Genomic DNA, 26,901 nt, shown 5'->3' on the forward strand with positions numbered 1-26,901 from the left:
TGGCTTTAGCATATGTCCTATCTTGTTGAACATACACTGTGGCCTTCTTAAAAATGTGCATTTGGCAACTGTTAAATGTAGTGTTCTATAGTCAATTTGGTCAAGATGGCTAAAGATGTTCTATGTCTTTACTGATATTTATTTTGTCTGGGTGTTCTATCAATTACTGAAAGAGTGGTATCAATATCCCAAAATATATGTTTGGATTTATTTATTTTTCTCTTTATATCTGTCAATTTTTACTTTGTATATTTTGAAATTCTGCTATTAGAAGCAGACACATTTTTTAATGATTTTCTGCAGATTTAATCCATTTATCATTTTGAAATATCTCTTTTAATCTCAGGTAATAGATTTTATCTTCATCATCTGATATTATCCTTATTATTTACTTGGTATTTCTTTTTGCATCCTTTTAATTCATTCTCTGTGTGTCTTTATATTTTAAGTGCATCACTTCCTTTTTTTAAGTTTATTTATTTTGAGAAGGAGAGAGAGAGAGAGAGTGAGCATGAGTGTGGGGGGTGGACAGAGAGAGAGAGAGAGAGAGAGAGAAGAAGAGAGAGAGAATCCCAACCAGGCTGCACACTGCCAGTATAGAGCCCGATGCGGGACTTGAACTTACCAACTGTGATATCATGACCCAAGCTGAAACCAAGAGTTGGACACTTAACCAGCTGAGCCACACATGTCCCCCATTAAATGCATCACTTCTAAATAGCATATATTTAGGTCTTGCTGAGATTTTTTTCCTTTTCACTTATATATGCATATTAGTTATAGTAATTAGTTGATTTACATTTATGTAATTATATATATGGGTAAATTTATGTAATTATAGATATGATTATGTTTACCCCATTCTGTTAATTATTTTCTATTTATAATCTCTGTTTCTTGTCCCTCTGTTGCTCGTTTTTGACCTTCATGTTCATGGAATTTTTTTAACATTCTCTTTTAATTTATATTTTGACTCTTTGCTATATCTCTTGGTATTAATATTTAGAGGTTTCTTTCTGTAATGTCTCCCAAAGTAATTAGAGTTCACATACTCTTAATATAAAATGTAAGAACCTTGAAATTACCCACGTTGAGCTGTGTTTTCCATGTGTATTACATCTACATATGTTACTAACCATGCAGCATGTTACAATGTTGTTTTAATGATCATATGTATTATAAATAAATAAACTAATAAACTAATCTTTTATTTTAGCCCATATATTTATCATTCCTGGTACTAGTCTTTCCTGAAGAGCAAATTTCTATCTGGTATCATTTCTCTGTGGCCTGAAAAACTTTAACATTTCTTGTAATATAGGTCTGCTGGCGACATTCTGTTAGTTTTAATTTATCTAAAAATGTCTTTATTTTATCTTTGTACTTAAACGATATTTCATAGGATATAAAATTATGTCTTCTGAACTGTTGTTTCCACTGAGAAATTAAAGTCCTATTTATTATCTCTCTATGTATACAATCTAAATCTTGTGTTTGTCTTTGCTTTTTAGTGGTTTGTCTTTGATGCACCTAGGTATAATTTTCTTTGTTTTTGTACTACTTATGGTGTAATGATTATATTCAAATAGAGCAGCTTAGCAGGCCAGCCCAGTACTGGGATGTTTTAAAAATATTTGATTTGGGGGAATAATTGATTATGGTCTACACTTATGTTGATTCTGAACATATTTTCAATATCTTTCTCAATACAGAATTCCAGGAAGCAGTTACAAATCTCTCAGACTTAAAACCTTAAATGATAAAGTTTGTCTTTGTATACTGTATTTTTCTATGTAAAATTTTTCTATGCATTTTTCTATGTATGCTGTTAACCATCCCCTTCCAGAGTTGCTTTCTATAAAGAAAACTAATGGCTTCATAATGCACTCCATAAAACATTTATTAAAAATTATATTTAGAAGATAAGCCTTATTATATGCCTTCCCTAATTCTTATATATTTATATATATTATATGTGGATAATATATATAATTTATATATTTATATTTAATATAATTATATATTTATATATGATTATATATTGCCTATTATTTATTATATATATATTATTACAAGAATTTAGTATTAGCATTATTTCAAATAAGCATTTACCATTTATATTTCATCTTTTGAAAATCCAAGGCACCCGAAAGTTCAGTAATTTTCTCAGAGTCACTCAATTACTGAGCACCAGAGCTGGCATAACAGCTTTGATCAAGGATTGTCTGATTTGAAAGCCTGACCCTTCCATGTTAACTTCACTGAGTCCTTTAAAGAAAAGTGATGAATCTTATTCTTAAGTCTGAAGATAGGTTCAAACTCAGCCCCACTGAAGAAAAGCTAAACCCATAATATATGGTCTTAGATCATGTCTTCTTTAAGAATTCATTTTAAAATATTTAAGATCTAGTTCATTGTTTAACCTCACATGGAAATACTGCATTCTTTTGATCATCAGAGTTAATTTTCAAAACATTTTAAAGATTTATCTTCAGCTGTAACCTCAATCCCTTGTTTCATACTTGAATAATATTTTCTATTCAACTCCAAAATGATATTTTTCTATTAAGTACACTTACAGCTTCTAACACAATGCAGAGTTCAGGAGAGGGAAGAAGGAAAGACCAGGAAGTAAGCCAGATACTGTGTTTTTTTGTGGAAAGAAAATGTTACTATTTGAGTAATATTAAATTATTAATTATAGTGACAGTGATAATAACTAACACTCATAGAAAGCTTGCTATATTTGAGGTACTACCTCTAAATATATCACATTCATTAATTCATTTAAAAATTTCAACAAGCAGTGAACGTACTATTATTAATATCATTTAATACATAATAGGTATTATTATTAACACCTCTATTTTACTATTGATGAAATGGAGATTCAAGAATGCTGACTTAAGTAATTAATTAACTTAAGTAATTAATACATAGTGAAACAAGAATTTGAAACAAGAGAGAGTAAATCATCATTCTTTAGTTACCTGATTACCAAACGGAAGAAGAGGAGGAGGAGGAGGAGGAGGAGGAGGAGGAGGAGGAGGAGGAGGAAATTACTCAAAGTAGAGACAGAACTGGAGCATTGATCTCTACACTATATATTTCATTTTGCCCAAGTGCTTCCCCAAGCTACAAAATTATCCACATATCAGAGCACAGTGTTAGCTGATGACAAAAAGTTTAAGATCACGAACGTGGATATGTTCACATGGGAAAGAAATCCCTGTGCTAGAGATTGAACCCTTTAAATCATTAAAATCAATAACTCACTCTATTTGCAATGAATCCTGGCTTAACAAGCACGTTTATGAATGCCAGTATTTCTTCACTATAGTAATAAATAGGAAGAGTAAAAAAGTATAACTTTCTTACCAAACACCTATCACAAAATAATTAACAATCTTATTTAAATATTTTAAAAATGTGTGTATGTTTGCATGTATATGTGTAGATAACTGGGTTTGACCAAAATAATTGTATTCAATGTTTCCATGAAAAGAACACTATAGAGGCAAGAAAAAAAAAATAAAACAACTAGGCTTTTTTTAAACCATCAATATATGATATAAATGTAACAAACATTTTAAACAGTTTTACTCTAGTAGTTCGGCCAAATTAAAATGAACTGTCCAATTTTATTATCAAAGACTTAAAAGAGTAAAGGAAATTTCCTCTACAAAAAGATATCACATATTTTTGGCATAATGTGTCTGTTTCCAAAATGGTTTCCAATTTGCAATACCATATGTAGTACACATATGTATTGTGCTTTTTAATGTGATTTTACATATGAAATTGAAATAAAAAACTCATTTCAGTTTTAAGTTAATAGTTTTATCTTTAATTCTAGACTTGCTGCTGGTCAAATATATGTTAATAAAACATACTTATTACTTTGGACACAGTAGATAATCTTTCTCCCTGATGATTTATCTTAATAAGTTTTCTGAATCCTTAAGTATAAATTATCTATGCAAAAACCTGATTTCCCTGAGAAAATGTGTTAATCGATTTCATATATTTGTGCTTTCCTACACAAATATTCACTGTGGACATTGGTAACCCTACGAAGAGTAAAATAGTTGAATTTTCCTATTTGTGTCACCACAAAGTCAGTTTCACCTACCAATCTCAGAGCAATATCCCCATAGAAATTTAATACTGCTTAGTCCAGGAAAAAAAAAAACAACAACATCGAAAACAACTTATAAATTGCTGATGCCTTAAGGCAACCACCAACTAAATCTTAGACAGTGAAAAGAAATTCCAATTTAATTTATTATGAAATCCATACATTTGTTAGAAAGGTACAGGCTAGGGGCGCCTGGGTGGCTCAGTCGGTTAAGCGTCCGACTTTGGCTCAGGTCAGGATCTCGCGGTATGTGAGTTCGAGCCCCGCGTTGGGCTCTGTGCTGACTGCTCAGAGCCCAGAGCCTGTTTCAGATTCTCTGTCTCCCTCTCTCTCTGACCCTCCCCCGTTCATGCTCTGTCTCTCTCTGTCTCAAAAATAAATAAACGTTAAAAAAATTAAAAAAAAAAAAAAGAAAGGTACAGGCCAGACCAATGTTTCTGAGCGTTTACTTGGAGACTCTATTTAGAAATTTCCCAAATGAAAGAAGGTTTATGTGAGCAAGTTATATCTGAAAACTTCCCTAATCTGGAGAAGAACACAGATGTCAAAATTCAAGAAGTATAGTAAACTTCCATTAGGTTCAACAAACTGACCATCACCAAGGCATAGCATAGTCAAATTCACACAACACACAGACAAGGAAAGAATCATGAAAACATCAAGGCAAAAAAAAAACCTCCTTAACCCACAAGGGAAGACAGATCAGTGGATCTGTCCACAGAATCTCGATAGGCCAGAAAGAAGTGGCAGGATATATTCAATGTGCTGAATTGAAAAAATAAGCAGCCAAGAATTCTTTATCCAGTAAAGCTCTCATTCAGAATAGAAGGAGAGATAGTTTCCCAAACAAAAACTAAAGGAGTTTGTGGCCACTAAAACAGCCTGCAAGAAATTTTAACCGGGACTCTTTGAATGGAGAAAAAACAAAAGAAAACAAAAAGACCAAAGCAACAAAGACCAAAAAGGAACGGAGAACATCACCAGAAATACCAACACAATGGCACTAAATTCATATCTTTCATTAATAAATCTGAATGTAAATGGACTAAATGTTCCAATCAAAAGATATAGGGTATCAGAATGGATAAAAAACAAAAGAAAACATCTATATGCTACCTACAAGAGATTCATTTTAGACCTAAAGACACCTGCAGATTGAAAGTAAGGGGATGGAGAACAGTCTATCATGCTAATGGACATCAAAAGAAAGTCAGAGTAGCCATACTTATATAATACAAACTAGATTCTAAAACAAAAACTGTAACAAGAGATGAACATGGGCACTATATCATAATTAAGGGGTCTATCTACCAAGAAGATCTAACGGTTGTAAATATTTGTGCCCCCAACTCAAAAACACCCAAATATATAAATCACTTAATCACAAACATAAATAAACTAATTGATAATAATACAATAATAGTGGGGGGCTTTCACACCCCACTTGCAGCAATGGATAGATCATCTAAGCAGAAAATCAGCAAGGAAACAATGGCTTTGGATGACATACTGGTAAAGATGGACTTAACAGATATATTGAGAACATTTCACCCTAACGCAGCAGAATACTTATTCTTCTTGAGTACACTTGGAACATTTGCCAGAATAGACCACATACTGGGTCACAAATCATCCCTCAATAAATAGAAAAAGATCAAAATCATACCATGCATATATTTGACCACAATGCTATGAAACTTAAAATCAATCACAAGAAAAAATTTAGAAAGAACACAAATACTTGGATATTAAAGAACATCCTACTAAAGAATAAATGGTTTAACCAAGAAATTAAAGAGGAAATTAAAAAGTTCATGGAATCCAAAGAAAATGAAAACACGACAGTCCAAACCTTTTTGGATGCAGCAAAAGCGGTCATAAGAGGAAAGTATGTAGCAATCCAGGCTTTCCTGAAGAAGGAAGCAATGTCTCAAATACACAACATAACCTTATACCTAAAGGAGCTGGAAAAAGAATAGCGAATAGAGCCCAAAACCAGCAGAAGATGATAAATAATAAAGATTAGAAATCAATGATATTGAAATTTAAAAAAACAACAGTATAATGGATCAAAGAAACTAGGATCTAGCCATATTTATCAAAAAGACAAAGGACCCAAATAAATAAAATAATAAATTAAATAAATAAATAAATAAAATAATGAATGAAAGAGTAGAGATCATAACCAACACTGCAGTAATACAAACAATAATAAGAGAGTATTATGAGCAACTATATGCCAACAAATTGGGCAATCTGAAAGAAACGGATACATTTCTGAAACTTGCAAGCTATCAAAATTGAAACACGAAGAAATAGAAATTTTGAACAGACCCATAACCAGTAAATAAATTGAATCAGTAATCAAAAATCTCCCAACAAACAAGACTCCAGGGCTGATGGATTCCCAGGGATATTCTATCAAACATTTAAAGAAGAGTTAATACCTATTCTTTTGAAGCTGTTCCAAAAAACAGAAACGGAAGGAAAATTCCCATACTCATTCTATGAGGCAGGCATTACCTTGATTCCAAAACCAAACAAAGATCCTACTAAAAAGGAGGATTACAGACCAATCGCCCTAATGAACATGAATGCAAAACTCTCAACCAGATACTATCAAACTGAACTCAACAACACATCAAAAGAATTATTCACCATGCTCAAGTGGCATTTATTCCTGGGCAACAGGGGTGGTTCAATATCTGCAAATCAATCAACATGATACATCACATTAATAAAAGAAAAGATAAGAATGGCATATTCCTCTCAATAGATGTAGAAAAAGCATTTGACAACATACAGCATCTTTTCCTGATAGAAACCCTCAAGAAAGTTGAGATAGAAGGAACATACCTCAAGATCATAAAGGCCATATACAAAAGACCCACCGCTAACATCATCCTCAAGGGGAAAAAATGAGAGCTTTCCACCTAAAGTCAGGAACATGACAGAGATGTCCACTCTCACCACTGTTGTTCAACATAGTACTGAAAGGCCTAGCCTCAGCAATCAGAAAAGAGAAAGAAAAGGCTTTCAAGGAAAAGGAAGCCTTTGGCAAGGAAGAAGTCAAACTTTCACTCTTTGCAGATGACATTATACTCTACATGGAAAACCCAAGATCCACCAAAAAACTTCTAGAACTGATCCATGAAATCACCAATGTCACAGTATAGAAATCGGTTGCATTTCTATATACCTATAATGAAGCAGTAGAAAGAGAAATCAAGGAATTGATCCCATTTACAATTGCACCAAAACCATAAAATACCTAAGAATAACCCTAACCAAAGAGTTGTAAAAGATCTGTACACTGAAAACTATAGAAAGAAATTGAAGAAGATACAAGGAATGGAAAAACATTCCATGCTCATGGATTCAAAGAACAAATATTGTAAAAATGTCTATACTACCACAAACAATCTACACATTCAATGCAATCCCTATTAAAATAACACCAGCATCTTTCACAGAACTAGAGCAAATAATTCTAAAATTTGTATGGATCCAGAAAAGACCCTCACATAGCCAAAGTAATGTTGAAAAAGAAACCAAAACCAGAGGCATCACAATTCCAGACTTCAAGCTGTATTACAAAACTATAATCATCAAGACAGTATGGTACTGGCACAAAAACAGACACATAGATCAATGGAACAGAGCAGAGAACCCAGAAATAGACCCACAAATGTATGGCCAACTCATCTTTGACAAAGCAGGAAATAATATCCAATGGAAAAAAGACGGTCTCTTCAGCAAATGGTGTTGGGAAAACTGGACAGTGACATGCAGAGGAATGAATCTGGACCACTTTCTTATACCATACACAAAAAATAAATTCAAAATGGGTGAAAGACCTAAATGTAAGATAGGAAATCATCATAATACTATAGGAGAAAACTGGAAGCAACCTCTTTGACCTCAGTTGCAGCAAATTCTTACTAGCCATGTCTCTGGAGGCAAGGGAAACAAAAGCAAACATGAACTATTGGGATCTCATCAAGATAAAAAGCTTCTGCACAGTGAAGGAAACAATTGACAAAAATAAAAGCAATCTGTAAAATGGGAGAAGATATTTGCAAATGACAGCACTGCTGGTGGGAATGCAAACTGGTGCAGCCACTCTGGAAAATAGTATAAGGTTCCTCAAAAAATTAAAAATAGAACTACCCTATGACCCTGCAATTGCACTATAAGGTATTTATCCAAAGGAGAATACAAAAATGCTTATTTGAAGAGGCACATGCACCCCAATTTTTATAGCAGTGCCATCAACAGTAGCCAAATTATGGAAGGAGCCCTAAATGTCCATCAACTGATGAATGAGTAAAGAAAGTGTGTGTGTGTGTGTGTGTGTGTGCGTGCACACTGGAATATTACTTGGCAGTCAAAAATAATGAAATCTTGCTATTTGCAACAACATGGATGGAACTAGAATGTACTATGCTAAACGAAATAAGTCAGATAAAGACAAATATATGATTTCACTCATATGTGAAATTTAAGAAACAAAACAGATGAACATAGAGGAAGGGAAGGAAAAATAAGATAAAAACAGAGATGAAGGCAAACCGTAACAGACTCTTAGAGACAGAGAACAAACTGTGGGTTGCTAAAAGGGTGTTGGGTTTGGGGATGAGCTAAATGGGTGATGGAAATTAATGAGGGCACTTGTTGGAATGAGTACTGCGTGTTATATTTAAGTGATGAATCACTAAATTCTACTCCTGAAACTATTATTACACTATATGTCAACTCACTTGAATTTAAATAAATTTAAAAAAGGACTTTCGTACATGGGTGGAAATATATTAATTTAATGTTGACCAAATGAGTTTTTTTCAACTCAGTAGTATCAAGCATAGTAAAAAATGGACTTTAGAGTCATTTAATCTATAAAACCACTGTGAAAGACAGTGCTTTCCCTGGAAACATCAAGTAATTGAAGCAATTGTGTGGGTTAGATGGTGAGGTATTCTCTTTTCTTCTGGTTTTCTAACTAATAAGATTTGCTATTTTAGTGCAGGAAAAAACCTCTGGGCCCTTGGTATTTGACTGAACTTTAAATACTGAATATATCTGGTGTTGCTTCAGTCTGTTCAATCTGCATTCTCAAAACCATGTCTACATTGGAACAATGAAAAAGTAGAATCCATGATTAAGAAAAGGTGAAGGTCTGCTACTGTCCTCATCTGTCACACTTAGTAATTTTAAATTCAAACTTGTGGATTTGTAATTTACTTGATTAAACAGAGATTGTCTTAAAGTTTGTAATATTTATGAAAAGTTCTCCTAAACAGATCTGTTATTCTAACAGTTACCAAAGTGTTTAAATTACTTCAAGGGCACCTACTTGGCTCAGTCAGTTCAGCGTGCAACTCTTGATTTCCACTCAGGTCATGATCTCATGGTTGTGGTATCAAGCCCCCCATTGGGCTCTGTGCTGGGTGTAGAGCCTGCTTAAGATTCTCTCTCCCTCTGCCCCTCCCCCGTTTGTGCACACGTGCATGTTCTCTCAGAAAATAAAAATAAAAATAAATAAACAATTTCAAAAGTAGTACTATTTTCAAATTTTCAAAACCAGGTACTTTTGTATATAAGGTGTAATTGCCAATCATTAATCAACTTGTCTCAATATTTATTTCTTCTCCTTTGTAAGGCTGATGTTCAGACATAAACTAGTGTAGGATTACTATCAGGAAATATGGTAATACTGACATTCCTATATAGATGTTATTATTAAAGCTATATTTTTAATAAAATGATTAAATCAATTTAAAACATTTCCACAATAACTAATAAATCATCATTAGAGGTTATAGTATCTAATGCAAAAAAAGTGTAGTTAATGCATTCACACTCTACTTATTTCAGTATAGACTACTTCAGAAAGGAATATGGTAATATGTAGCAAAAAACAAAGATTTTCATGACTTTTGCTATAGTAATTCCACATTTGGAAATTTCTCCCAAAGGAATTATACAACAAAAGAAAGAATGTATATGCCCAAAGAATATTCAGTACAGCATTTTCTGTAATAGAGTAGTAAATGTTCAACAATAGGGAAAGGCTTATTAAATTATGGTGAATTAACATAATGGGATAATACACAGCTATGCAAAATGATGATTATGAAGACAAAGAGGAGACAACTATTTGTAATACAATTTCAAGTGCCAAAAAAGTCCATAGATTGTAATTTATACTTGACATCAACTGTGTAAAATAAGCTATTTGCAAGTAGTACATGAAAACAATAAGCAAAAAAGAAAAGAAAAGAAAAGAAAAATACCTGCTACTTTAGGGTAGAAAGAGTCATGGGTAATTGATTTTCCTTTTTTTCCTTTGCATTTTATTAGTCATAACAGTAAGCATGAGCATGACAATGAAAATAAAAACGCCAATATTGTATCCAAGGTGAAAAGCCACATCACAGTCAGAAAAACTGGAACACTTTTAAGGGTTTTTTTAAAATAAACTTTATTTTTTAAAGCAGTTGTAGGTTCACAGCAAAATTGAACAGAAAATAGAGTTCCCATATACCCTCTGCCCAAACACAGTCACAGCCTCCCCTACTGTCACCATCCCCCACCAAAGTGGTACATTTGTTATAATCTATGATCTTGCATTAACACATCATTATCGCCCAAAGTCCATAGTTTATTTTAGGGTTCAATCTTGGAATTATACATTCTATGAGGTTTTTTTTAAATTGCTTCATGGGGAGTTCCGTATGATTTATGAGTTTGACAAATGTTTAATGACATGCTTCCACCATTATAATATTATACATAATGGTTTCACTGCCCCCCCAATGCATATTAGCTTCTTTGACTTAGTAATATGCATTTAAGATTCCTCCATGTTTTTTAACAGCTGGATAGCTCATTTCTTTGTAACACTGAATAATATTCCATTGTCTGGATATACCACAGTTTATCCATTCATCTACTGAAGAGCATCTTGGTTACTTCTAAGTTTCAGCAATGACAAATAAAGCGGCTATAAACAACCATGTGCAAGTTTTTGTGTGGACTTAAGTTTTCACCTTCTCTGAGTGAATATCAAGGAGTATAATTGCTGGAGCACATGGTAAAAATATGTTGCTTTTTGTAAGAAACCACCAAAATGTCTCCTAAACATGGCTGTATCATTTTGCATTACCACCAGCAATGAATAAGAGTTCCTGCTGCTGCATATCACACCATTTGGTGGTGTCAGTGTTCTGGATTTTGGCCCTTCTAAGAGGTATATAGTATCTCATTGTTATTTTCCTTGGCATTTCCCTGAAGACATATTATGTGGAACATGTGTTCATAGGCTTATTTACCATCTGTATATCTTCCTTGGGGAGGTGTCTATTAATGTCTTTGGCTCATTTTTCAATTGGGTTGCTCATATTCTTGTTGAGTTCTAAGAGTTCTTTATACATTTAGGATAGTAATCCTTTATTAGAAGTCTCTTTTGTGAATATTTTCACCCAGGCTGTGGCATGTCTTTTTATTCTCTTGACAGTGTCTCTCATCAGAAATGTGTGGTTTTAGTGAAGTTCAGCTTATCAATTTTTTCTTCTTGGATCATGAATTTGTTGTATCTAAAACGTTATTGCCAAGCTCGGCATCATTTAGATTTTCTATTTTCTTTTATAAGTGTTTTAAGTCTATGACACATTTTGAATTCATTTTTATGAAAGGTGTAAGGTCTGTTTCTGAGCTCATTATTTGCAAGTAGCTGTCCAGTTGTTCCAGCACTAAAAGACTATCTTTACTTCATTGTAGTGCCTTTGTTCCTTTATCAGAGATCAGTTTACCATATTTGCATATGTTTATTTCTGAGCTCTCTATTCTCTTCCATTAATCTGTCTGTTCTCTCACCAATACCACACTGTCTTGATTTCTGTACTTTTATAGTACATCTTACAGTTGGGTAATGTCAGTTCTCCATCTTTGTTCTTCCCCTTCAGTATTGTATTGGCTATTCTGGGGGTGGCGGGAGGGGTTCCTTCTCCATATATAACTTTAGAATCAGTTTGTCGATGTCCACAAAATAACTTGCTAAGATTTTGATTGGGATTGCATTTAGTCTGTAGATCAATTTGGGAAGTACTGAAATCTTGGAATAGTCTTCCTATTCATGAACGCTAAATATCTATTTATTTAGTTATTGATTTATTTCATCAATGTGTTATAGTTTTCTTTACATAGATTGTGTACATATTTTATTAGATTTATACTTAATTATTTTATTTTTTTGGAGTGCTAATGTCAATGGTAATGTCCATGACAGTGATTTGTAATTTGAAATTCCACTTGTTCATTGCTAGTATATAATAAAAGTAGTTGACTTTCATATGTTAACCATATAGAAACATTGCTATGATTGCTTATTATTCCAGGAAGGTTTTTTTTTTCCTGCTGATTTTTTTGGAATTTCCTACATTGACAATGATGCCATCCTTCTTTGTCTATTTACTTTTATTTCCTCCTCTTGTCTGATTGCATTTTCTAGGACTTCCAGTACAGTGTTAAAGAGCAGTAGTGAGAGGGGACATCCTTGTCTTGTTCTTTATTTTATTGGGAAATATTCAAGTTTCTCATCAATAAGTGTGGTGTTGTAAGTTTTTATAGATATTCTTTATCAAGTTGAGGAAGTTTCCTCTATTCCTAGTTTACTGGGAGTTTTAAATCATGAATAGGTGTTGGAATTTGTCAAATTCTTTTTCTGCATCTATTGATATGATGATGTGATATTTCTTATTGATTGTTGGGTCACATAAATTGATTTTTGAATGTTGAAATAACTTTTAATGCCTGGGATAAATCCTACTTAATTATGGTGTATAATTCTTTTTATACGTTGTTGGATTTGATTTGCTAATATTGAGAATTTTTGCATCCATTTTTCATGAGAGATATTTGTATATAGTTTTCTCTTCTTATAATGTCTTTGTTTGGTTATTTAAACATATTAGGATATTTATGGCCTCCTAGAACAAGTTAGGAAGTACTCCTTCTGCTTTTGTCTTTTGAAAGAGATTGTAAAAAACTGGCATAATTTCTTTCTTTAAATGTTTGTTAGAGTTCACCAGTGAACCCATCTGGGTTTTGTGCTTTCTATTGTATAAGGATATTAATTATTGATTCAATTTCTTTCATTGACAAAGATCTATTTAGATTGTTTATTTCTTTTTGTGTGAGTTAAGGTAGATTGTGTCTTTCAAGGAATTGGTCTATTTCATCTAGATTACAAAATATGTGGGCATGGTGTTGTTTATAGCTTGCCCATTTTCTAAATAGCTTGTTCATTTTCTGATTGTGGAGTTTCAGTACTCTTTGTATATTTTGGATAAAAGTCCTATATTGATTTTGAGCCAGATGGGAGCATGTGCCTTTACTAAAACTACACTCTATAGATTAATCTCTGAAGGAATACATTCACTATGATTATCTGGTAAAATAGTCGCATGCAGAAAAGGGACAATTAGAAGACATGGGTACATTATCAGTTCTAATCTAACATAGTTGGTAAGTTTCATAACCCATTTAACATCTAAATCAATCCCATACATATACAAGTTTAATAATTGGTTAATAATAAGCACTCTAACCCACAAATTTCATACAAGTTACAGTCTAGTAGAGAAGTTTATGGGACTCAGTTTTTTGCAAATGATAGGTGAGCACTGCCTTCCAAGCCTTTCCCTGTTTGCCATGTTGAGATGACACATTCAGATGGTGGTAATGGTTACATGCCTATCAAGGATGAAATTCTGACAGATACTACAAGCCTGACTGTTCTCAATGACAGATATTAAGAAACAGTTTTAACGAATGATTACTACAAGAAATAATAACAGCTATTTTTAATGATATGTTTAATATGTATGATATATTGTAATAAGCAGTTTGCATCCACTGCCTCTCTAAGCCTTGCAAAAAAAAAATTATCAGAGGGGCTCCTGGGTGGCGCAGTCGGTTGGGCGTCCGACTTCAGCCAGGTCACGATCTCGCGGTCCGTGAGTTCGAGCCCCGCGTCAGGCTCTGGGCTGATGGCTCAGAGCCTGGAGCCTGTTTCCGATTCTGTGTCTCTCTCTCTCTCTGCCCCTCCCCCGTTCATGCTCTGTCTCTCTCTGTCCTAAAAATAAATAAACGTTGAAAAAAAAAAAAGAAAGAAAAAAAAATTATCAGAAAGTTACATTTATTATTCCTGTTTTACAGAGAAACAAGTCTTTGAGAACACATTGCTTAAAAAAATTAAACTAGTTTTATTTTAAGTGTTTATTTATTTTTGAGAGACAGAGCAAAGGAAGGGAAGAGAGGGAGAGACAGAATCCAAAGCAGGCTCCAGGCTCTGAGGTGTCAGCACAGAGCCCGACACGGGCTCTAACTCATGGACCATAGGATCATGACCTGAACTGAAGTCAGCCACTCAACAAACTGAGCCACCCAGTCACCTGCAACTAAACTAGTTTCATCTCCCAAATACAGTCACTGCTAACATTTCAAAGTAGTTTCTTCAAAACTTCTGCTTTTTCACATAAGTACATATTTTTCAATGTTAATTAAGATTCTTCTAAACATTATTTTTAATTATTTCATTTCCTTAATGCTAGATATTTAAGGTTTCTGAAAGTTTTAGTCTGTAGAAATAATGCTACAATGACCATATCTGAGCATAAAGCTTTATTTTTTACTATATTTCAGATGATGCCCTTAGGATAATTTGAGAAGAGGTATATTTTTCATTTTTTAAGATTACTGATTTAAATGGGCAGTTTATTGTCCAGAAAGTTTGCACCAAAATACAATATTTAATTTATATGAGACTAATACATATAGATGTATATAAATATAGATGCACAATTTTAAATCAGTTCAATATATTTGTAATATTTATTTTTCAAAAAGAGATTTGAAGAAGCAAGCCAATCTGGCATATGTGAATGAGAATTTCAGAAATCACTGCAAACATCACCCTACAGAAAATAAGCTTTCAACTCTGCTGGGATAAAAATCACTGAAGCAAATAAAATTTCTCCATTCATAGATTACGGAAGTAAATTGGTCAAAAAGGGTAAACAAAAAAACATCAAAGCTAATGGAAGAGACAGATGCTAGATAAGAAGATGAGTGTGTTGAGCTGAAGACTAACGTTTGTTAGGCTTTAAGAAACAGATGACTAGAAAATAGAAGATTCCTTCTTCAGGGCTGTCAGAGTAAAACGACTTATAAATGATCAATTTTCTCTTTTGTAAAGTTAGAAACAAAGGATTACTTCAACAGACAGCCAAAGAAAAGAAGGGTTACTGAGAAGAAAGGGAGCAGATTGCTAATGGGAAATGACTCTCAAAAAAACTAGTCAATTTTTAAGGAAAATGTTGAAACTTCAAGAAAATTAAATAAAAGGAGTAGTTAATCTAGAGAATAAAGATTAAGAACCAGAAAAGGTCTTGGCAGCCATTAAAGCAATACATTATTTTCTTCATTCAATTCTAAACATTTTCTGATTACCCAATAGATGCTGGGCAGTGAGTTAGACCATAAGAAATAAAGAATACTTTAGACCATGTCTTTGGCTCTCAAGGTTGAGAGTCTATTTTAGGAATAAACAAATGAAGGTAATTATAACACCATGTAATACTTCTTCAGTAATGATCAAAATGTACATATCCAAGCAAAGAGATGCCTTCTTTAAACTGTCAATTAACAAAGTTGAGAAAGTTGACTTTATGATAGTAGCCAATATTGTTAGAAGTGAGTAATATATACACACTCTATCCACTATTAATGACCTTGTTAGTTGATACCACAAGGTACCAATGAAGGGAAATTTGACCCAGAAAAAAACTATGAAGAGTTTTAGAGATTTTATGTTCCTTGCAAGCTAAAAATTTAGCCTACAATATTTATACGGAGGTCGGCAGAAGATAATGTAGCCACTATATCATTATTTTCTTGTGCCTGTCCTCCAAGCCCCAGTTTCCACAGGGGAAAGTGAAGAGGGCCAGGTGACATACCCATATGTGATAGATTGCAATAGAAGAGAGGAACTGGAACCTAATTACATGGACAGTAAGCTGCTTTACCATTGTTCTGGAGGGAGACAAGATTTTCCACTACATAAATATCTATGAAAATTATTTGGAATTTACAAAATTGTGCTTATAAAATATAGATAATTGTCTCTTGAGGTACCCTAAATATCAAAAGTCTCAAAAATATATTGCACAAAAGATGAGATTATCAAAATCAGATTCAGGGGCACCTGGGTGGCTCAGTCGGTTAAGCGGCTGACTTTGGCTCAGGTCATGATCTCACGGTCCGTGAGTTCAAGACCCGCATCAGCTCTGTGCTGACAGCTCAGGGCCTGGAGCTTGCTTCGGATTCTGTGTCTCCCTCTCTCTGGGACCCTCCTCCATTCATGCTCTGCCTCTCTCTGTCTCAAAAATTAATAAACAAAAAAAAAATCGGAATCAAATGAATTAAAAAAAAATCTTATTCCACATGGAGATAACAGTGTCAAGTGTATAAATAATCACCAGGCATAAGGATAGCAAGGAGAGGTTTGAGACCATCAGTACAGTTCCCCAGGTCCTTTCTTGTCACATTGTGCCTCTAAGAATAGTTTATAGTCATGTCGGTTACAAGAAAGGGGACTGTTTCAGTCATTCCCTACTCATTCAGTCACTCAATTTTGTAGTCATTTACACAGCATATATGACATATTCCAGGGACCTATTCCCTATAAAGATAGGTTTGTTTATCACAAACAATTCTAGACAGATTGTACAGACCCTGCTAAAAGCATTCCATAATAAAGCCGCCTCTGCTAGCAGATATCAATGGATCTGCTGGAAGGTATGTCATTAGCGTATTTATTAGGAGGCAGGTGAGGTAGGTGCTCTAATTATTAACTTTTGACAACTCAGTTTCTTATCCATAAAAAAAAGATAAATAATACCTATCTCATATGTTTCTTTTGAGAATTAAATGTGCTAATACATATGTTAATACATGTAATGTATTTTGAATAGTATACCTTTCATACTATCTCATATACATATATGTTGGTTAACACCATTATGATGAAACAGTAAAATCTCTTTTAGGAAAGTGTGTAAAAACTTTGGTATATCCATGTGATAAAATCTAATATAATATTCTTAGCTTTTGTGAAATATTTAATTCAGTAGGAAAATGCTCAGAACATATAGTTAACTAAAACTAGCTTGATTCAAAACTTTGTTCCTATCATATACCTATTTTGCAAGATGCATGCATATCCAAACACATATATACAGAATACCAGAAGAAAAGTCCCCATATAATATTCACTGAAGTTGAGCAGATTATTATTTCTTCTTTATACATTGTAATATTTTCCACATTTTCTATAATAAGAATTTATCTTTTTGAAAGGATTAGACCTACAAGACTTTAATCATGGGAAGATTTGGCACTGCTAAATAAAGTGGGGCTTTTTTTTAATGTTTATTTTTGAGAGAGAAAGAGACAGAGCATGAGTGGGGAAGGGGCAGAGAGAGAGGGAGACACAGAATCTGAAGCAGGGTCCAGGCAGAGCCCCGCCCAGGGCTTGAATTTACAAGCCGTAAGATCATGACCTGAGCAGAGTCGGACTCTTAACCTACTGAGCCACCCAGGTGCCCCATAAAATGAAGCTTATTAAATAACTTTCTGTAGATTCCATTTGTAGTAGTATGTGAACCTTTGTAGTAGCATGATGAACCCAGATTGATTCAACAAAATCCTTTTGTACTAGGTTTTACAAATTGCGGGAAGAATCTGGTTAAGATGAAAAATATTTGCATTAATCTTCTTATGGTGCTTTTGCTTTTTAAATTTGTTTGTCCCCTAAACCAATGCTTGGTTTACTCCTCTATTTATAATGCTTGTGACAAATGAGACCCTAATTAATGTTTCCTACATGACAGACAGGATTTCTTTTTTTTTTTAATATGAAATTTATTGTCAAATTGGTTTCCATACAACACCCAGTGCTCATCCCAACAGGTGCTCTCCTCAATGCCCATCACCCACCATCCCCTCCCTCCCACTCCCCATCAACCCTCAGTTTGTTCTCAGTTTTTAAGAGTCTCTTATGCTTTGGCTCTCTCCCTCTCTTTTTTCTTTTTCCTTCCCCTCACCCATGGTCTTCTGTTAAGTTTCTCAGGATCCACATAAGAGTGAAAACATATGGTATCTGTCTTTCTCTGTATGACTTATTTCACTTAGCATAACACTCTCCAGTTCCATCCAAACTGTTGCTTTTGTTGCTACAAAAGGCCATATTTCATTCTTTCTCATTGCCAAGTAGTATTCCATTGTGTATATAAACCACAATTTCTTTACCCATTCATCAGTTGATGGACATTTAGGTTCTTTCCATAATTTGGCTATTGTTGAGAGTGCTGCTATAAACATTGGGGGTACAAGTGCCCCTATGCGTCAGCACTCCTGTATCCCTTGGGTAAATTCCTAGCAGTGCTATTGCTGAGTCATAGGGTAGATCTATTTTTAATGTTTTGAGGAACCTCCACACTGTTTTCCAGAGCGGCTACACCAGTTTGCATTCTCACCAACAGTTCAAGAGGGTTCCCGTTTCTCCACATCCTCTCCAGCATCTATAGTCTCCTGATTTGTTCATTTTAGCCACACAGAGAGGATTTATTTTGTCACTCAATAGCAGGAGATGTTTAGCTGGAGATTGTCTTTGCTCTCCAGCAGGAATTTTGAGTGATCTAATGGCTCTTTGAAGCTAGAATGGTATGAAAAAAAAAAAAAAAAAGGAAAAAACTCCGAGACTCCACATTGATGATTGCATTAATTGTATGAAAACAGCTTGATTATAAAACCAGTCATTTACTAATTCATAAACTACATCAATTGATTATTTGACTGTATTTTCCTAACAAATATAAGTGAATTATTGACTTACTGGAATTGAAGGACACCCAGGGAATCATCTAATTAACATAGAATTCAGGGCAATCCACCTACCTACCAAGTGATTAAATTCAGCTGATTTGGCCAAGCAATTTTTTTTCACTGTATAATTCATTTCCTTTGTGAATTTCAGCACAGGAGTTAAGGAGGACAATTTTCTCAATTACAAGAGGACTGTTCTTTCATTCTTTAGTGTTATCTGAGTAGATGCATTTCTCCACCTCTTTCAAACAGGCTCTGAAGACCCACATTCCCGATTTTACAGATGTGGAAACTGAGATCCAGGATTAGCTAAGTGGTTGCTTAAAACAAAACTGTTGGAGATAGAAATGGAGCAAGGACCTAGGTTTTGACATCCAATTCCATGTAATTCTTGGTAAGCTACACCAACTCTTTTTAAAGCACTATTTATCAAAAAAGCTACTTGAATCAATTATAGTAGATATGCACACAGGACTTTTTTTTGGGGGGGGGGGAGTCATCTGGAATGAGATGGTCAGGTGTAAATACCATAAACAAATAGATTGGTTTTCACGTAAATGGGTAATCTAACACAGAAGTCCGTCTGTGAAATGAGTTAGTGTGCTTTGTGGAACCAGGAATGGGAGATAACTGCAACACGGACAGCTCAAATGGATTAGAATTTCATCTATGGCACACTCTACACTAAGTCTGCAAGAAAACACAAATTCCAGGTCTGAGTAAATGATGAAATAGAGGGGCTGACTTGACCAACTTGACCTCAGATATTAGTTGAGTCTGGAGATGCAGATTAACCAGAGACACCTAAACTGTAAGACTGGGAAAGGCAGAAGATGTCTGTGTACGCTTAACAAAGAGAAAAAAAAGTAATTTGTTAGCCAAACATACACGATTGCATTTGAAGGCTTTTTCATAGATTCTGAAGGAGCAAGGAATATTCAAATATATGCTGATAATTTCTCTGTACTTTATCAATGATACTAATTACCAGGACTTCTTCAGAAGAGGTTGACAGGCTATTCACTTAGCCTTAGTAGCAAAATGTATGAAATGGCGTTGCTGAAGGGTTTTAAACCGAGAAAAAATTGAAAACATAGCCAGCTGCCAGATGGAAGATATGTTTGCAGAGCTCAGAAAACTGCTGCAGAGCAAACACTGCTGAACAATAGCAACTGGGGCCTGCTTTGGCACTTGTTATCTATTTGCAGTCATTCATAAAATTTTAATGTTTGGACATTAAACAGAGCACAGAAGAGATATTGCTATGGTCTGCTAAGTGTTAGTGCTGGATTAAGACCTATAGTCAGAATTATGAAAAACACAGCAACACAAGCAGCTATAATGATTGAAGAGAATGTGACTGCTGTTGTTTGTTCATCTAGGAGGATGGCACTTACTGATAAAAATACAAATTACTGCATATAACTTATTTATGATCAGCATGGAATCCTATGACAGCATCAGGCTATCCTGTTTGGCAATGGTATATACTATCATTGGCCAGGTTTATGGAAGTAGTCTCAGAAAATATCTTTCCTCAGGGTATCAATACGTAAGAATGAAGGACTGTTATTTGAGCTTGATTTGCCTAATTATCATGGATTACTCTAAATTAGTAGGCATAATTTCTGAAGTCAATCTCTGCAGATGCTTTGTGTTCTACAGGAGATATAAAAAGAATGTCTCCAAAATATGATGTGTAGAAGAAGAGTGCAGAACTTGGAGTCAGCCAAAGGAAAGGCGTTTACCTCTCTGTGCCTCAGTGTTTTTGGTCATCTATGAAAACTGATAATACCTAGTTCACACAGTGTTGGAATAATTTAATAAAATACCATAAATGAATGCTCTGATCATAGTCCAGTTTACGACAAGGACAAAGAACATTTGACTGTTGCTACCAGGTTCCTCTTATAACCTAGAATTATAAACAATGAGGAGGGAGTGAAAGTCTGTCCATCAGAATACCCTAAGAGGGAAGTTACCTTCTCTTTATGACTCACCACTCTCTACCCCACATTCCACACATATCTCAGTATTAGTTATGACTTATTTAACCCCATTTCAGGAATGATCTCTGCACACCTGCCAGCTAAACTCCAACCAGTGTGAAAACTAGCCAAAAATATATTAATAGTTTTCTTCTTAGCAAGTGGAATTCAGAAATAGTTCACAGCTGACATCCATGCCTGATGAATGAGTTTCTGGAGGTGTTCAAAACTCCAGGTGTCTGTAAGATCATCATGCTGAAACTTCTTGACCTACACTAATGCTGTGCAGTGTCTCTGTGTGAGTGACTACAGACTAAACTCCCTCTGATAGGCTGGGAATACTGAGTCTCTGGCCTCAGCTTGTGGTCATTATTCATGCTCCTTACCAATGTCCCCTCTGTTGCTCTCAAAGCTGTAATGTCACACAAAATGTCTGCCCTATTTAAAATAGAATTTTTTTTGGAACAGATGTCTGCCTGGCTTGGATTTGAGTTTGGCCAGTGTCCCTGGGGTTTATGATCCTAGATTTATACCACCATTTACTTCTTCCTCACCTTGTGCTTGCACCCTGTCTTGGTTGCACTCTCAAATCCATATAAACTAGTGCCAGTTCACATCCATTCGGTTACTGGCTTTCCGTTCTTGGAAGAGTTCCTAACATCAATAACGCAGCTCAGGCCTAAAGTTTAAGATACTCTTGGTTGCTTTATAAAGGCTCATTTAGTGTAAAATTCATGCAATGGGAGAAGCTAATTTGTGGCTTCTATGTCTTATGAAGTTGTTACACCAAGTTTGCTTAGGTTAACAAACTGGTTTTCTACTGAAACTGATTTCTTCACTTCCATCATATGCTCCATATTCAACAAATAAAACATTTTATTTATTTTTTAATGTTTACTTATTTTTGAGAGAGGGAGAGAGAGAGACAGATACAGAGCATGAGTGGGAGAGGGTCAGGGAGAGAGAGAGGGAGACACAGAATCTGAAGCAGGCTCCAGGCTCTGAGATGTCAGCACCAGAGCTCAATGTAGGGCTCAAACTCACAAGCCGTGAGATCATGAACTGAACTGAAGTCAGAAGCTCAACCAACTGAATCACCCAGGCACCCCCAAAAGTAAAACATTTTAAAGGAAAAGAACCAGTTTTAAGATGTTATAAGAATTCACCCTGAGGGTTCCTGGGTGGCTCAGTCGGGTAGGCATCCTACTCTTGATTTTGGCTCAGGTCACGATCTCTCAGTTTCAGAGTTTGAGCCCGCATCAGGCTCTCCACTATCAGATTTTCTCTCCCATCTCTCTCTGTCCCTTCCCTGCTTGTGCTCTCTCACTCTTTCTCAAAATAAATAAACTTAAAAATAAAAGAATTCACCCTGGATTCTGTAAGGGGGAGTAATGGCTTAGGAAGAATGAGAGCACACATTCTCAGTCAATGGAGAATGAATGTGTGACTGTCCTGTATCCAGAAAAATAAAAGACCCAGAAGTGGAATATTATGCTGTGTTATAGAAATTTACAGAAAAGCCTAAACTCTTCTTTAGAAAAATTTTATTTTCAAAGTTGTTTATATCTATTCATGCCACTTATACTTCCTAACAAAACATTTTGGGCAACAGACTCCTGCATAAATTTAATTTTTAGAAGCATCCAACTTATGCATGATTAGTTAGAGTACACTTCTAGAGTTTAAGACATTTGAAAATGTTATTTAAAAATAACGAATAATTTGTAAGATCTCTCTATTAAAGAGCAATGTATAAAAGAACTAGAAAGTGGTAAATACCTCTATTTCTAAAAAGATGATGAATAGATTCAGCAGTATGGATCTAAATAGGTAAATATTCACTAGTGAAACAAAAATTAGAAACCCATCTAAGTTGGCTAGGAAACATCATAAAGAATGAACCTCAATTAATTGTGGGATATATTGATAAGTATTAGTTAAAATTCATTATGTGTCATGTCGCGACCGGCGCAACAATCACCGAGGTCAGGGTCCTGAGGGTAGGGGAATGCAAGAAAAAAAGAAGAGAAAGTTTGGGAACAGGAGGGTCCCCTGGGCTGATGGCCCAAGTGACGGCTTTATTGTTGCTGTACACAATCTTTTATAATATAAGACTCTTATGGATCAGGTCATTCTAAGAATAAACAGGTTTCACATGATCACTGCCAGCCAAAACATTTAGTTCCGTATACCTTGTGAACTTTCTGAACGGGTCACAAGACCTTGTTGATAGATTGCTAGCAAAACACAGTTCCCATGTTTGTTTCTATCTGACTCGGGGTAGAAAAAGGGAGGTAGCATTACTGCCAACACCTGCAGACCACAGGCTTCAGGAATTAACTTTCTCAGCCTTGACAAGGCTTTCCTATGCCCTTGAAAGTGGGAGAATGGGAGGGGGAACCACCGGGTTGGCTTGAGTCAACAGGGAACGTTGCTCGACCCGGTCTCAGCCTGGCACCGGGGCCCGGCCCCCCACAGTGTCAGATTATAGAGGTCCCAACCTAGGCAAGTCCCAAGCATTGCTCAGCAGTTTTGGGTGGGAGGAACCATCTCCGGAAGGAAGGAAGGAAGGAGTGCTCCTTGTCTGCAGAATGAGTGAAGTGGCCAATCGTGTCTTTTTATCACCCCCTACACCCAAATATTCTCATTGTCTTTTCCTTGTCCACATTTGTAGCTAAAATCTTGCTGACAGACAACAGCAAGAAATCACAACCTATTTTCCATGATGAAAAAGGAACAAGGAGGGAAAAGGTAGTTAGTCGTATTTTTTTCCCTCATTCCTCTTTGTCGTTTCATACTTCCTGTAGTGTTTTTCCTCTCATGTTCTTGTTTCCTTTTATCATCTCTGTTTTCCTCTCCATCCACCTATATCTCCTTTTCTTGATCCTTTCTTTTCTATCATCTTCCTCAATACCTCTTTTCTCTCTTTTTCTATTTCTTTTCTTCTCCTGAAAGACTGCAAAAGTTCATATCAATCATTAAATGAGCTTGGAGCAAGTATTCAGCATCTTCATAGGACTTATAGATCAAGATATCAAAAGCTCACCACTAGGAATACTTTAAAGCCTTTATGAATAAACGGTGTCAGCTTCCTCATAAAGACCACCAGAGAAACCTGTTAACCCAACAAAACTGACTTTATTAAACTTACTGAAGCCAAGGAGAGCACCATCTTGATAGTTTAAAAATTGTCTTAAAAGGAAGAAGTTTGGGAAAGTCTTGAAATTTGGAGTCTCTGATAAAGTGTATGTTAAGGTCTGTCAAGATGGAAACTAACTGGGACTGGGAAAAGCTTATGATTTATCCTTTAGTATTGCTGTACCAGCAAGTCAGGATCTTAAAGCAAGCCTTGATGATCAAACAATTGCTCGGATAAGCCAGTTGTATCTAGGTGATGAACTTTTGTCCAAATCATTTACCTGAATAGTTTGGTTTGTAAAAATTTCTTCAAGGAGGAAAAAAAAATTATATATATATATATATATATATATATATATATATATATATATATAGGGTTGCAGGTTTATTTTCCTGGTTAAAAATTTCCTGAGCATGGGGTGCCTAGGTGGCTCAGTCAGTTAAGCCTCTGGCTCTTGATTTTGGCTCCTGTCAGGATCTCATGGTTCATAAGATCCAGCCCCTTGTTGGGCTATGTATTGTCAGCGTGGAGCCTGCTTGGGATATTCTCTCTCCCCCTCTCTCTGCCCCTCCTCTACTCATATTCATTCATTCTCTCTCTCTCTCTCTCTCTCTCTCTCTCTCTCTCTCTCTCTCTCTCCCCCCCAAAAAATAAACATTTAAAAAAATTCCTGAGCAAGTTAAATCATATTGATATGAGTAGCCTCAGTCCTTAGTCCTAGTAGTTAAATTCTGTGGATATCCAGACTGTATGAGAAATAATGTAATCAAGAGCTTTTAGATTGGAGATACAAGTCTGGACATTCAACACGTGGCTCGCTGACCAGCAGTGTTGCTCATCTGGGAACTCATTAGAAATGCAGAATCACAGATCTCATCCCAGATTCATTAAATGAGAATCTGGATTTTAACAAGATCCCAGGTGATTCTTACATGCACATTCGTGTCTAAGAATTGGTTAGAGGAGTATTTCTTGGATGTATCTGAAAGCAATAATCCTCTGATGATCAAATGCTGATTCCTAAGCCCAAACTCAGACTTTTTGGTTCAGAATTTCCCAGGGAAAAAGCTAGGCAATCTGCAGGTTTAGCAAGTGCAACAGGTGATATTAATCAGGCAAATTTGGGAAACTGTTCCAATGCACAAAACTCGATCTAGGAAAACTATTAAAACCAGCTAGATTTTGACTACAATTTCTAAAACTTTGTTCCATCAGAAGAATGAGCTGCTTTGGGAGGTAATGAGCCTTGGTCACAGAGCTATTGTAAGTAGAGGCTGACCATCTCTAGAAATGACAGGGAAGGGAAGTTTGTTCTCTGTAGGGGATAAAACGAGATGATTCTGTGTTTCCTTCCAAATATAAAATGTAGAGTCTTCTAAATCCAGCTGTGATTTCTCAAACCAATTTGTAGAGACACTTGGTAATAAAAGCCAGAGGCAAATCCAAGAATAAAAAAAAAATTGACCCCCATTTCTGTGGCCCATTCCCGCTGCTGCCTTTCATTAGAATTTGCTGGTAATTCATCTAAACTGTGATCCCAATGGCACCAGGAACTGAAAATAGATCCACAGGTTCCAGGAAGTAATTAACGGTTTTTCTACTGAGCTCAGCTTGAATTAACTTCGAGGAGTCTTGCAGCTGCCTAGATTTTTCACACCAAGTCATGTCATGGTGCATAATTTGATGCTGTAATTTATTCACAGTTAATTCTTATTAAATGAAGCCCAGTGGCAGTTTTACTGTAATAAGGAAAGAAAGTGCTGCTTGTTTTATTGCCAGAAAAATGTTCACTGAGGTGAAAAATCGAGACTCACCTATGATCTGTTAATATACAGGTAATTGTTATGTGGAGTTCTCAAATTGAGCAGCTACAAGAGTTCTCAAATTGAACTGCGATGAAGTTCCACCTCTATTTCTCTTTTATTACTCTGGTTATTTGAAGATTAGATTCAATTAGAGTTTTGCCCTTCTGGTTCAAACCCTAGCTCCAAGTTACACCACTCACACAGGATTTTGCAGCAGATATTGTAACAAAGTCAGACAGCCGTCATTTCATTCAGGCATGTGCTCGCTCTCTCTCTCTCTCTCTCTCTCTCTCTCTCACTCTCTCGTATTAAAGCTGTTATGGAGGAAAAAATAGTCGCTCTGAGGAAGGAGGAAGAAAGGAGCAAAGGGGAGGGGATCTGACAGGTGTGAAAATTGGCTTTGTCAGTCTAAGGCATGGACCTTAAATGCATAACCCGTTCTCCATGCCAGTATGCATCACTTGTGTGAGTTGAGATTTCTGTTGGGGGTGTTGTTGCCATGATTGGATAGAAGTATAAAGAGGGGAAAGGAAGTATAACAGGTTCTGCGATGTTCAAACGGTCATTTGCTGGTAACGGTTGTTTTTTTTTTTTTTTTAAGAAAACAGTCTTTTCCTCAAGTTTGAATCTAAAACATAATACTTGATCCTGCCCAGTGAGTGGCATAATCACCCACCAACAATTTCATGCTAGAAATCCCCAAATAATGCTCAGTGTTCCTTCTTCCCACCTCCACATTCAATTTGTTCACCAACTCCTGTTTATTTTACCTACTAAAATGCCCTTGAAAATAGCACATACCTGCCAAAGTAATGAGTTAATAATTCATTCTTTCATTTAACATGTATTTCTTAGCAACAATTACATATTGGACACAGTCTTACA

Source organism: Lynx rufus, unplaced genomic scaffold, assembly GCF_022079265.1.
Source record: "Lynx rufus isolate CCGP_SWC_20201006 ecotype Redwood Valley unplaced genomic scaffold, mLynRuf1.p SCAF_10, whole genome shotgun sequence".
NCBI classification, from domain to species: Eukaryota; Metazoa; Chordata; class Mammalia; order Carnivora; family Felidae; genus Lynx; species Lynx rufus.